Genomic DNA, 14,592 nt, shown 5'->3' with positions numbered 1-14,592 from the left:
AGGCCTATATGGACATGAATAAGCTCTCTCAAACCAAATCCCATCATCAAATCACTGATTAAATGGACAGTTGACCAACAGTTGACTTTTAGGGTTTCTGACTGACTGTGCATTGACTGATGATTTCTGAACATCCAATCCTTGACCAAAACACTTCAAATGGGTCCCCAAGTCATGTGAACATGTTGGACCAACCCTAGGGCCTTGGCTCCTTGAGAATTGTGCTTGCTTGCTTGACTGACTGATCTCCTGACCAGTTTGACCTAATTTCTTGATTGGCTTGCACTTGAGGCAACTGGGACAATGCAACGCTATGCAGTGGACCATGATATGCTATGACCTAATATGAGAATGCATGTACAATGATAGGTGCAAATTTGAGGTGCTACAGATGGCACTACAGCTCGCGTCAAGGACGATGGTCTCCGGTTCCGTATACCTCCGCTTTTTGGTCAGTATGTCCTTCATGAATTTGGCATACTTTGGCATTTGTTCCAAAGCTTCAGCAAACGGAATGTTAATTTGTAATTGCTTAAAAATATCCATGAACCGGGCGTAATGCCGTTCATTTTCCCTTTTGGAAGGAGCATGAGGGTAAGGAAGATTTTGGACCGGAGTAGCGCTCACTACCTCCTTTCCCTTTGCAATTCTAGCACTTTTCCATCTAGGCTTCTTCACTACCTCCCTTATTACCTCATCACTTTTATTTTCCTCAATCTCCACACCTTTTTCTTTTTCAACTTCACCATTATTTTTATTCTTTTCAACTACTTCCTCATCACTCCACACTCCTACTTCACCATCAACATTTTCTTCCACTATTTCCTCCTCAATCTCCTTCTCTTTCTCTCTTTGTTCACTCTCAACTCTTTTTTCATTTTCACTACCCAACTCCCTCCCACTTCTCGTCATAATCGCCTTACAATGCTCCTTAGGATTTGTTTGCGTATTAGTCGAGAAAGAAGGACCGGTTTGTTGTTCAGCTAGTTGCTTGGCAAGTTGCCCAACTTGAGTTTCAAGATTTTTTATGGCCGCGTCATTACTCTTTTGATTGGCCATTGACATTTGCATGAATTGCGTCAATGTCTCTTCCAATTTAGAATTGACTACCGGCGGTGGTTGAGATTGATACGGATTTTGGGGAGGGTTTTGACGGCTAGAAGAACCACCTCCATAACCTTGGTTATGATAATAGTTGCTTCTAGGTTGGAACCCTTGGAATTGTTGTTGTTGTTGTTGTTGAGGGTGCGGTTGATAAGGTTGTTGTTGTCTTGGTTGATAGTCCCGTTGATTGGCCATGTAATTTACTTCGTCAAAACCGGGAGGTGGACAAAATCCGGTGTCATGTTCACCTTTACAAAGTTCACAACAAGCTATTTGTTTAGCTTTTGACGGTTCTCTTAACTCTTTTATTTGTTGCGTTAAGAGTTCCACTTGTTGTGAGATGAGCTTGTTTTGGGCAAGTATGGCATCATTCGTCCCTAACTCAAGCACTCCCGCCTTCTTCAAAGAATTTCCACGACTTTGACTTTGAAGATCATTCAAAGCCATACGGTTGATAATGTTTGTGGCTTCTTCGGCACTTTTTGACATCAACGAGCCACCCGAGGTGGCATCCAACAACGTCTTACAGTTTGGTTGAAGTCCATTTCTGAAGATATGGATTTGAGTTAATTCATCAAATCCATGCCCTTTGCATTTCCTAAGCATGGACTTGAATCTCTCCCACGCTTCATTCAAAGATTCACTGGTTCCTTGAGAAAACACCGAGATGGCCGTCTTTGATTCCATGAATCGGTTATGAGAGAAAAATCTTTCAATGAATTTCTCTTCTAACACATTCCAGTCGGTCATTACGGCAGGTGTTTGATCAAGATACCAATCCTTTGCTTTACCGAGCAAAGCGTGGGGAAACAATCGTCTGAACAACGGAAGCTCCTGAGCCTGATCCACTCCGGCAGCCAATGCTATCTCATAAAATTTTGTGAGAAAAGCAAATGGGTCTTCATGGTCCATTCCGGTGAATGGACTCCCATACAATAAATTCAGAGTTCCCGTCTTCATCTCAGCTTGCCTTCCTGTGTGGTTGGCAAACTGAGCGGTGTTCCTTGGACTGTTGATACATGGAGTAGAAATAGGTGGTGGTGGTTGTGGCTCCATGTTTGGTATGAATGGGTGGTGATTTGTGGTCGAAGAACTTTCTCCTTGCTCTTGGCGTTGCCTAGCCTGTTGCCTCCTACGTCTCGTTTTGCTATTGAGCCTCCTTGCGGTTCTCTCGATCTCAGGATCAAAAAGAAGTTCGTCCACAGGGATTTGCCCTCGCATAAAACGTAAGCTGCACACTAAACCAAACAAATTACAAGCACAAGTCAAAAATTCACAAGCTAAAACTTAAACAACCATTGCGATGCTCGCAATATCAATTTACAATCCCCGGCAACGGCGCCATTTTGGTGAAAAGTATATTTCGTGTCGGGTTTTTGTTATCGTATCCACAGAGATTGTAAGATATCACTGCCGTTCAATGGTTGAATTAATCTTAACTTAATGTAACACTAGGGTTTTGGTTTTAATCAAGTTATCTTGCATACAAAGTAATTAATTGCGGTAAAAGTTATGTTTTGATTAATATGAGAAATATTGTCAAAGTTAGGTTTCAATGACTACATTGCTTTGCATGTATTTGCTCGGTCAACAATCTTATAAACTCCTTAAGATGATAAATTATTTCACAAGGTCCTCTCAATGCGTTTCTCTCGAACACCCATTGTGAGTTTTGCCATTTTGATCCATTGTTTCTCTCGAACACAATCTATCAAAATGACAACTTTTTGGTTCAACCTTATGGTGAACAAAATCATTCGTTACTATCTCTAGCTAACAAACAAGTTTGGATGAAAACCTAGGTCAAGAATCGGTAAACATCTCTCGATCAAATACCAACACAAAGGGTTTTAAATAGAAACAAAGTTTTCATCATATATTTACCGTTAAAGAGTTTACATATGAGGATCCTTACATTTACACACAAAGCTAGCAATCACCTACATCTAACCTTGACAAATGGAAGACTTAGCTACTCATTTTCATGGTAGCTTGGTCGGCAAGTAAGGAAAGAGGGTTGATCAACATCCAAGTCGAATAATCGAGGTTGGATGGGAATCCACCTTCTTTTTGGGGAAGATGGTTGCTAGATGAAGAGAAATGAAATTAGGGCATAAAAGCTCCCACAAAACAATGCTGTAAAATATCTAGAAGAAAGTACAAAAAATGGAAAAGTTGGTAAAAATGAGGTATGGTGCCCAAAAGTGGCACCTGCTACTTATAGACAAGTGCAGAACTGTCATGTTCGCTAGGCGAGCAGAATGGCTCGCCTAGCGAAGGTCAAATATGAGCACAAAAGGCCCCTGCGCCCAGAGAAAACAGGGCGTTGGTGAACTGTCATGTTCGCCTAGCGAACATACCTTCGCCTAGCGAAGGAAACGCTTCAAGCTCGCCCCAGCGAGGTTGAGAAGTTTTGCTACTGGAATGCTCGCTGGGGACTCGCTAGAGCCTCGCCTAGCGAGTGAGTGTTGACTGCACTTTTCACCAAAACAGAATGAATTCGCTGCAAACTTCGCCTTGAGCTCGCCTAGCGAATTAATTTGCTAATTTACTGGAGCTGTTCGCCAGGAGCTCGCCTAGCGAACCCATTCTTCGCCACAGCCTCGCCTAGCGAGCAGGCAGATGAAATGCTCCTTTTCTTTGGTTCCTTTGCCAATTCTCTTGTGTCTTTATTATCAATTAATTCATGCCTTTCCTGCACAATAACACACACATCAAAGGCACCAAGCTTGTTTATCAATGTAACGCATTCCATGTAAAACAAATGTGATTTTGACAATTTTAGCAAGGCAAAAGAGTGAAAGATGCCCACATATGATAGCTCAAATAAGCACTTTTGGGCATCTAACATTGGGACATCTTGTTCAACATCTGACAATAATACTTATTTTTCCAAAATGCAACCAATCATTACATATCAGACCTAACAATCTCCCCCTTTGGAAAATTCTGGCTAAAACAACCTTTGCATATACCAACAGGAATGAGGGTAAGGATCATAGTAATAAACCATCATACAAACAACCAAAATCCTTTTCCCCCATGTAAGACCCCAATTTTGATCATAAGATCTCTCATGTTATCTCATCATGTGCATTAGCTTTGGGATCACACCTTAGTATCCTCTTCACCCCTCATTCATTGGGTTTGCATTGAGAGAGATCACCAAGCACATTTGATTGTATCATACTTTGTTTTGCATTATTTACTAACCAAAATACCAAAAATATGTTAATGTATACTTCGTTACTTTTGTAGGTAGTGTGTGTGTTCACCCATGCTCCATCAAGCTCATATCCAGGGTTTGAGACCCCCAATGCAAGGAGATCAATAAAGAGATGGTCCACATTGGATTTAGACATCATATATGGATCCCCATGGTCTTCAAATTTCATTTTGATCAAGAATTCATCAAGAGTTTGAAGTTTGTTTGCTTTGGAAACCTTAATTCATCTGGGTATCTTGTATGACTTCTTCAATAAGTTTCTTCAACATTTGATCAAATATTTAAAGGGATACTTCATATTACATCATCTTACATATATATGATCCTCCATGAGTCCCAAAAATCAAGAGAATATCAAGCTAGCAAGATGGTTCATGGTGGTTGACCAGAGAAAGTCAACTGGTCAAAACTGGGGTTCCCTAGACCCTATCTCCTACAATTTTTATCATATGAAATTGATTCCAAGATAAATGTTACTCAAAATGACATTACAAACAACTTTAATGTTTAACTATAGAGCTAGTTTTTCTTGGAAAGTCATTTTTTATGGTGAAAGATTATATGTCATTTTGTCTGAATCCTAGTTAGGAGGTCAACTTCCCAAGACCATAACTTGCTCATTTTTTATGATATGAAAGCCATTAAAATTCCATAATCAAATTCAATATGTCTAATTAAACTTTTATGTTTAGAAGAATTTCAAATTAATCTTGAAAATGCATGTGCGAAGAGGAAACATTATAGGTCATTTTGGGCCATTACCATTGAACAAGTGATTTTCCTCAACTTCTAAAATGCATAACTCCTTCATGACAAATCCAAATGAGGTTGTGACAAAATTGAGTAAGTTTGAAATATCTACAACTTTTATGAATTAACTTTTTCCATTTGAAGTCCATAGAAAAAGTTATTCAAGGTGGAAGAAGTGAACATTTGACTTGCTACTTAGAAAATTTTCATTTATGTTTGATTTTCCAAACTTCCACCTCAAAATTAATAATGATCCAAGCTTTAAATGGAAAAGTGTTCAACATCAAATTTATTCCCCTTGATCTCACATTTCCAAAAAGTCCAAAATCATCCTATTTGGATCAATATTGAAGGGCATGTGCATAGGTGTAATGCATGGTACCATTTAGAGGATTCTCATGTTCAAATTCATTTCAACATTGCATGGCTTAATGCATTACTTTCAGCATGACTTGTGCACGACTTTGGACCTTTTCCAATCATTATTTGGGCTTTGTACACGCCCATGCAAGATCATGGTGCAAATGGCTATTTTTGGATTTTCAAATGGAAGTGTGTGGAAAGCATGTGATAACCATATAAATACAAGTGCAATGATCTCAGAACTTAATCAACACCTTGCCCAAGCTTTGCCAGAACAATACAAACCCTTCATTCCATAGAATTCTTGAAGATTTCAATTGAAATCGAGTTTGAATTTCACCTTCTGTTTTGAAAATCAAACTCCAAGAATTCATTGCCTTTTTCATCTCAATTGATCACTGCAAGCAAGAGGAAGAGGAATCAAGCAAATCCAGATCAAGATCAAGTGAATTTGAAGCAACTCGAAGGTGAAAATTCATAAACTTCATCTCTTCGATTCTCTTCATATTCTTCACCATTCTTTGTGATTTTTGGTTTGCTGAAGTCCTACCAATGTAGGCAACAAGATTGAGTTACTTTGAGGTTAAATCGAAGCAACTCAGATCATGAACCTCAATTTTCAAATCCATGTGTCTTTCGATATACTTGGAATTGGAAGAGGTGGAGGTCAAATTCGTGCTCCTGAGCATTTTTTCTTCAAATTAGTGTATTCATTTTCCATTTTTCATGAAGTTTTGGTTGGACCAGTCCGGTGGTCCTCACCGGAGAAGTTGGCCGGAGCTAGGGCTCCGGTGGTGTGTTGGCAAGGTTCCAACCATCTGATCTGCTCCATAACTTCTAATCTTGGCCTTGGGTTTTGATTACCACACATGTGGCGCTTTGACTTGAGTCCACTATGGATAGCGTGCGCGTGGCCATCAGATCTGCCACCTCAATTAATGAGGGAGATCTGATGGCTCTTGTTTTTTTGAATTTCTTTTTATTTTCTGTTTTTTCATTTAATCCATTTATTTTGTTTAATTCATATTAATTTCATTTTTAATCCAAAAAATATGGGACTTTCACCAAAAATCTTTAAATATTTTTCTCTTTCATTTTCTGAATGAAAATCATTTTTTGGATTAACTTTGATATTTTTCTTGAATTAAATGTTTTTGTACATATTTTTAATTGTTTAAAAATACTTCTGACTTTTCAAAAATCATGAAATTTTTCATCTAAGGTCCTTTGACCTTGTTTGACCTAGGATAAATCTCTTGGCCATTTATTTGGTGTTTTGAAGAGATTTTAGGTTTTGACCAAATTAAATTGAATTTAAATGCAATTTTAATTTGATTTTAATTGATTAGTTGTGTAAAAATTATGTTGAGCCATTTTTATGGTCTTACGATGTTTGACTATTTGTTTGGGCCTTGGTCAAGGTTGATTTGACTTTTGTTGGATTAAAATCATTAAATTTAGGGGATTGATGAAATGCACATTTCATTTCCCAAAATGAATGAATAATTTTAATTTGATAAAACTCGTTCCATGACCAATTTGTGTTTCTCTCATCTCCCCTCCCTCTTCATCTTCATTCCCATTCTTTCTCATCCCTTTCATTGATCAATGAAATCTCAATATCCTAAGGCTAACTGGTTCATCAATAACCTTGTGTTAGATGAACCAATACAAGTATGGATGAGATATGTCCATCCATTTTGATCTTTTCTTTTAGTGTATGGTATGTTTTAGGAGTTTGGTTCATTATATCAAATCTCTAACATGCATTAACATCTAAATTTTTATTACCCGGCCTCAGATAGTTATGACTTCTACATAAGTCCAATTACGATTGCTTAACATAGAGATAAATTTGACCCTAAAGGCATAGCATTCTAGTAAGTGAGATTGTAAGTCTCCCATCTTTCATGGTATTGTGTGGAAACTTGGCCTTTTTCCCTTCCTTTGGAAGATGTCTTGGTTCAAGGATCCATGCTTGTGAATAAATGGTTGAGTGTTCTCCAAAGAATGACTTAATCAATTGAAAAGCAAAACATCACTAACATATAATTAACCTTGACTAACATTTGACTATTTCTTATTAATATTGCTTTACTTTCAAGTCATTTATTTTATGCAATTTAATTCCAAGTCATTTACCATTCATTTGGCATTTACATATCATTTAACTTGTTTATGTTTATGCCATTTTCACTTTGCTCATTTGAGCCATATATTGTGATTGTATATATTTGTTTGTGTACTTTGTTTGTGTTTGTGGCCTTAGGACCTTAAAATACCTAATAAACAATAAAAACCCTAAAAATTGTTTGGTGGACTGTTGGATTTGATTTGAACTTTTGGACTTAGGATTAGGAAACATTTCATATGCAAAAGGACTTGGCCAATGCCAACATTTTGAGACCATGTTAGTATGATTTGAGCTTTCATCTGATGTAAGTATTGGGATCTACTTGAACTTATCTGCTACATGGTCTTGATACAACAATTATTTTGATCTTGTGTCTGATGCATTGTTCTGAGTTAATCAAGGAGTATTTCATCTGGTACATGAAAAGACAAAGAAGGTTGCTAGATATGGGATTTTCTTTCTTGGATGTTGATATCTTTATTTGATGCTTTGATCTTCATAATGTCTGATATTGCTAATTGCTTGCTGATTATTGCTTGATTCAAAGTCCAAAGGGAAAATGGATTTTCTATATGACATTCTTGTCTGTTGGATTGCATCCCATTAGTCAGATCTTTTCAACTCTTAACTTTTAATTTTATGCTTAGGATTAGTCTCTTAATCTCCTCCCATTTCTTAAATTTCAAAATCTCTCCCCCTTTTCAAGAACCTTCTTTGCTTATGATTTCAAACTTAGACCTTATTTCAAAATAGAAACTTTGGCCTTATACCATTTCATTTTTAAACTCTTTTCTTAAATCAAACTTGTAAATGAACTTAACCATATTGACTTGAAATTTCAAAAAATACAAAAAAGAATTAACACTCATTCAAACTTTTGGACCCTTTGTGCCTCTTTTAACTTAAATTTTGATTAAAAGCAATCTACTCATTTTGAAATTGATACCACGAACTACGAGGTTTTGATCCCTCATTTTTATGTTGGTACGTAGGCACAAGCCCAAAGGTCTTGTCAAACACAAAAATATAATCAATAAATTCTTTTCTCATCCCCACACTCTATTTTTATCAAACATCTTTTATACCAAAAACACATACACATATAAAAAAGGGCTCCCTAGGAATACCTAGGACACTTTGGGTGCTAACACCTTCCCTCTGTGTAACCAACCCCCTTACCTGTAATCTCTGGCATTTTATTAGTTTTGATTTGAAAACTTCTTATCTTTGGGTTTTGTTCGTACTTTTCCATTTTCCTTTGAAAACAATAAAAGCGCGGTGGTGACTCTGGTTTCATTGATGTTAAGTTTATCCATATGGTCATGAATTTACCACTACACCCATAAAACACCAAAGGCAGGCGCAACAGAAAAAAAAACATTGCCTCATACTAGAGATGTAAACTCTCACACGAAGAACCTTCCTAAGAGAAAAATAAGTTCTCTTTAGTAAGGATGTCAGGACATTGTTCCTGACATTATTAACATTAGCATCCCACTTGTAATAGTCTAAAAAAAATGCTCCCCCTGAGTAGCAGATCCAGGGGAAAGAGCTACCCCAATAGCTACTCCCCCTTCATACATGCTCTCCCTAAGTGGGAAAGAGACAAGTCAGGAAAATAAAAACTAAGAACTAATCAATCACAATCACGAAACTATCTTCTCCCCCTTTTTTAGCCAAAAAGTTGACAATCATAAACAAACATCCGAGTTAGCAGATCAATCAAAAGATAAATTATAAACCAAACACAACCAAGAGGATTTTAAAGTGCAAAAATATTCAAGGCATAGCCCACAAAAAGAATAAAAGAACAAACAACACATAGAAGAACCATAAAGCTTCAGTCCTCATCACTACTGGTAGTGTCTTCATCATCACTTGCATCAGAACCTTCTTCATTTGTATCTTCTTCACCTGTTCCATCACCTTTAAAAATTCCTTCTTCTTCAGACAAGGCCTTTATCAAAATTTCAAGCTTGCTTTTCCTCTTAGTATAACTTTTGATAGTTTTATCCAATGTCTTGCAGGTCTCTTTTAGCTCAACAAGGATGCCTAGTCTAGTAGTGGGCTTATAAGATGTTTATCCAGATGTCATGACAATGTATGGGACATGTTTCCCAATGAACAACCTATAATGTAATGATAGAGGAAGGTCTATTTTGTAGACACTATGATAACTGATTAAGATACTTGGGTGTTGACTCAGAATAACACCACAAATTGATTAGGGAAAAACTATTGGCATCTTCACAACATAAGAGGCAACATGCTTCATAGTTTGATCAAAGACATAGAATCCAAAATAAAAACTTGACTTGGTCCCTACAATATAAATAGACTTAGCTAATCTTGTAACAATGTTGGAAATGTGATTAGTTAGAACCCAATTAGTAGCTCCAATTCTATGAAGTACAACATACTTCACACTCAAGGCATTTGCAGACAGCTTCCATTTCCTTGACCATTCCTTTAATTGTTTAGCAGTAATCTCTTTGCAGATAACATTGTCAAAGACTTCCACTTCAACTTGTTCTTCTTCATTTCTGCCCAAAAACCTATTTATTATTTCAGGAGAAAAATCCACACATTTTCCTTTGACATACAATTTTCTAAACTCCTTGCTCCTCTTGTTATCACATTCCTTAGAGATGTTCACAATAAATTCTTTAACAAGTATTTCATAACACTTTCCAAATACAATCACATTTTTCATTAATCTAGTCTCTTGAATCAGATTCATCACCTCTTTACATTCAAAAGCATCTTTTCCCAATTCCATTTTAGTGCTAATCTTCTTTGATAAACAAATTTCCATTTCTCAACATTCTCCACACAATGAAAGGAAATGTTGTTAATTAGAACTTTAGGACTATTTGCTGGAGTCTTCTTCCCAGATGCTTGCTTTTTGGTAGTAGAAGCGATGTCCTGAACATTGTGTTTGACATCATGGTCAGAATCAATAAGCTCTAAAGGAACTTCCTTCCTCTTAATAGATTTCTTCTTAGAAACATGAGTAACTACATTGCTCCATCTTTTTATAGGGCCAACACTAGCTCTTTTCCTGAGAGATTTGGAGGGCGTGCTGGAGGATTCAATAACTTAACCTTTTCTGTTCTTTAATTGTTTAGCTATTCCTGGAGCCAGTCTTTGACCTATGGGTACATCATCAGAATCCATATCCTCTATATTTACTATGTCAATGGATTGATCCTTTTTCTCAATAGAGTTTTTATCTTTGTCAGCCAGATCGCTAGTCATCCCTTCAGACCCCTCTTTGTCTTTCGATTTTTCAGGAGACAGAGTAGACACATTGACATCAGATTTATCCATGGGGTTTCAGTAGTGTTATCAGGTTGGGCCAAGGATGTGGAAACATCTGTCACGAAATTAGTCTTAGGTTCAATACCCAACACTTGATAGATCAACACACGAATATTCTTGTCTACGTCATCTCTGTCCGCAACGATCATGTTGGATTTACTCAAAGTAGTAACAGACCTAGGTCTATTACTGGTTTCAGAGGCTTCAACATCTTCCATAACATTTGGCATAATAGTACATTCTTCATAAACACCTACATTAGGTTCATATTAATGGTATGAAGATACAAACTAGTAATAGAATGGGGTTTCTTTACAGTAGTAGAGGGTTCCAGAGTTTTTACATTTCTAGCAGTCATGGATGAAGAGGAAGAGGTACTTACTTTAGAGGGCTTACCTTTCCTCGAAGAAGATATTCTAGCCTTCCTTATAGGGGTTTCATGGACAGGAACCATTGAGAGGGGAACGAAATCACTAATGACATCAGAGAAATCTATCTCAATACCGACATTTTTAAGGTTCGATTGCTCCTTGGTGTGCTTTATAGGAGTTGAGACAGAAGGTTGAGAGATTTTGGAGATTTGAGGTATGGACTGCAAAGAGAAGATAGAGAGATGAGAGTGACTGAGAGTAAGGTTGAGAGAGAGAATAAATGAGGTAGCGTGAATGATGTTGATAGAATAACTAGGATGACGCATTGGAAAAATAAGGAAAAGTTGTAATGATATTCCTTGAGTTTTGTGCACCATTAAGTGGAGGGAAGAGAAAATTTGATTTCCATATCTCCATATCAGTAATTTCTATGATTCTTCAAGCATGCAAATGCTTAATTCTACCCTTAATTTTTCAAACTAATTTGCATATAAGGCTTTAGTAAAAATATCTTCCAGTTGCTTCTCAGTGGTTACATGCTCAAGAGTAACAATTTTGTCTTCAACAAAATCCCTAATAAAGTGATGACGAATATCAATATGTTTAGTTCTGCTGTGCTGAATAGGATTTTTGGAAATGTTAATAGTACTTAGGTTGTCACAATATAATGTCATGACATCTTGCTGGACATTGTATTCTTCTAGCATTTGTTTTATCCAAATTAATTGAGAATAATTGCTTCCTGCTGTAATATATTTAGCCTCAACCGTAGATAAAGACACACTATTTTGCTTCTTGCTGAACCAAGACAAATATTATTTCCCAATAAGAAACATCCTCCAGAAGTTCTCTTTCTATCTGTAGCGGGAAATTCATGATCATCAAGCTATGGATAAGCAAGACATCAAATAACACGAGTCGCCATCGCGCTTTTATTGTTTCCAAGGGAAAAGGGAAAAACGAACAAAACCCAAAAATAAGAAGTTTTCAAATTAAAACTAATAAAATGCCAGAGATTACAGGTAAGGGGGTTGGTTACACAGAGGGAAGGTGTTAGCACCCAAAGTGTCCTAGGTACTCCTAGGGAGCCCTTTTTTGTGTGCATATGTATTTTGTACAAATGATGTTTACAAGCAAATAGAATGGGGGGATGAGAAAAGAATTCATTAATTATATTTTTGTGTTTGACAAGACCTTCGGACTTGTACCTACGTACCAACATAAAAATTAGAGATCAAAATCTCGTAGTTCGTGGTATAAATTTCAAAGTGGATGCATTGCTTTTAACAAAATTTAAATTTGAAAGGCACAAAGGCCTAAAACTGGTTTGAATGAGTTAGTTCTTTTTGGATTTTTGAAAATTTTAAGTCAAGTATAGTTAAGTATATTTACAAGTTTGATTAGGAAAATGAGTTTGAAAATGCAATGGCATAAGGCCAAAGTTTCTAACTTGCAAAATGGTCTAAGTTTGGAAAACAAGCACAAACAAAGAAGTTTTTAAAAGGAGGGAGGGATTTTGAAATTAAAGAAATAGGGAGGAGATGAAGGACTAATCCTAAGCACAAATTTAAAAGTTGAGAGTTGAAAAGATCTGACCAATGGGCTGCAATCCAATAGACAAGAATGTCATATAAAAATCCAAATTCCCTTGGACATTAGAATCAAGCAACAAACGAGGCACAAAATATCAACTTGAAGAGCAGGGCATCAAATAAATATAGACACATCCAAGCTTAGCAACTCCATGATCTTCTTCAAATTTGCCCATGTAGCAGATGAATTCCACAATGCCACAAGTCACAGATTCAAAATAACAGCTTCACAATGATCATGTTGCAGATGAACTCAAATGGATCTTCAATGATTTATCAGATGAAGTTTAAAATTACAAGCACTTGGTTACATGAAAGTTGGCATTGGCCAAGTCCTTTGCATAGGGGGTGTTGCCTAAATTCTAAGTCCAATTGTCTCAGATCAAACCAACAGTCCACACAAGATATCTTTTAGGGTTTTTGTTCTTATTATGTACATTAATGGTCAAAGACCACACAAGCAATCCCAATATACACAAGCAAAATATCACAAAGTATGGTCCAAGTGGACAAAGTGAAAATGACATTAACATAATCAATTAGGATGGTATGAATAGTGGCAAATGAATAAAGCTTAAAAAATAAAGTGCATTAAAAAATAAAGGCTTGAAATTAAATGTTAGTTGTTAATGAGTTAGAAGTTAGTATTGCTTTTGCTTTTTGTTTAAGTCATTCTTTGGAGAACACTCAACCCACTTATCACAAGCATGAATCATTGAACCAAGACATCTTCCAAAGGAAGGAAAAAAGGTCAAGTTTCCACACAATACCATGAAAGAAGGGAAACTTACAATCTCACTAACTAGAATGATATGCCTGTTGTGTCAAAATTTAGTGCTATGTTAAGCAATCGTAATTGGACTTATGTAGAAGTCACAACTATTTGAGGTCAGGCAATAGAATTTTGGTGTTAATGCATGTTAAAGACATAATATAATGGACTATGCTCATGAAATATTCCACATATAAAAAGAATATGCAAAAGTAGTGGCCTAATCTCATCCATACTCGTGTTGATTTTGCAATCAACTAGCCTTAGGATATAGAGATATCACAGGATCATGACATGAATGCATAAAGAAAGGGAATGAGATGAAGAGGGAGGGGAGATAGATCAAACTCAAATTGGACAAAGGAGGACTTTTACCAAATTAAGATCATTCATTCATTTTGGGAGATGGAATGTACATTCCATCAATCCCCTAAATCCAATGATCTTAACCTAGCAAAGTCAAATCAACCTTGACCAAGGCCCAACAACACAAGTCAAACTTACAAACTCAATCAAAATGGCTCAACACAATTATTTGGCATTTATTCAATTAAAAAGATATTAAAAATAATGCATTAAATTAAAAATGGTTGGTCAAATTCCTAAAATCTCATCAAAACACCAAAGAAATGACCATGAGATTTATCATAGGTCAAACAAGGTCAAAGGACCTTGGAGAATTTTTTTCAGAATTTTTGGAAACTTAAAAGTATTTTTAAACAATTAAAAATAATCATAAAATCAATTAAATCATGAAAAATATTAATAATGATAAAAAAAATAATTTTAATTCAGAATATGAAAGAGGATTTTATTTAAATTTTTTTGGTGAAACTCTCATATTTTTTGGATCAATATTAAAATTAATATGAATTAATGAAAATCAAAGGAACAAAATGAAAATAAAAAATTACAAAAAAACGTGGACGACTTGATCTTCCTCATTAATTGAGGTGGCA

Source organism: Lathyrus oleraceus, chromosome 5, assembly GCF_024323335.1.
Source record: "Lathyrus oleraceus cultivar Zhongwan6 chromosome 5, CAAS_Psat_ZW6_1.0, whole genome shotgun sequence".
NCBI lineage: Eukaryota > Viridiplantae > Streptophyta > Magnoliopsida > Fabales > Fabaceae > Lathyrus > Lathyrus oleraceus.
The sequence above is the reverse complement of the archived record's forward strand: the minus strand, read 5'-3'. Positions refer to the sequence as shown.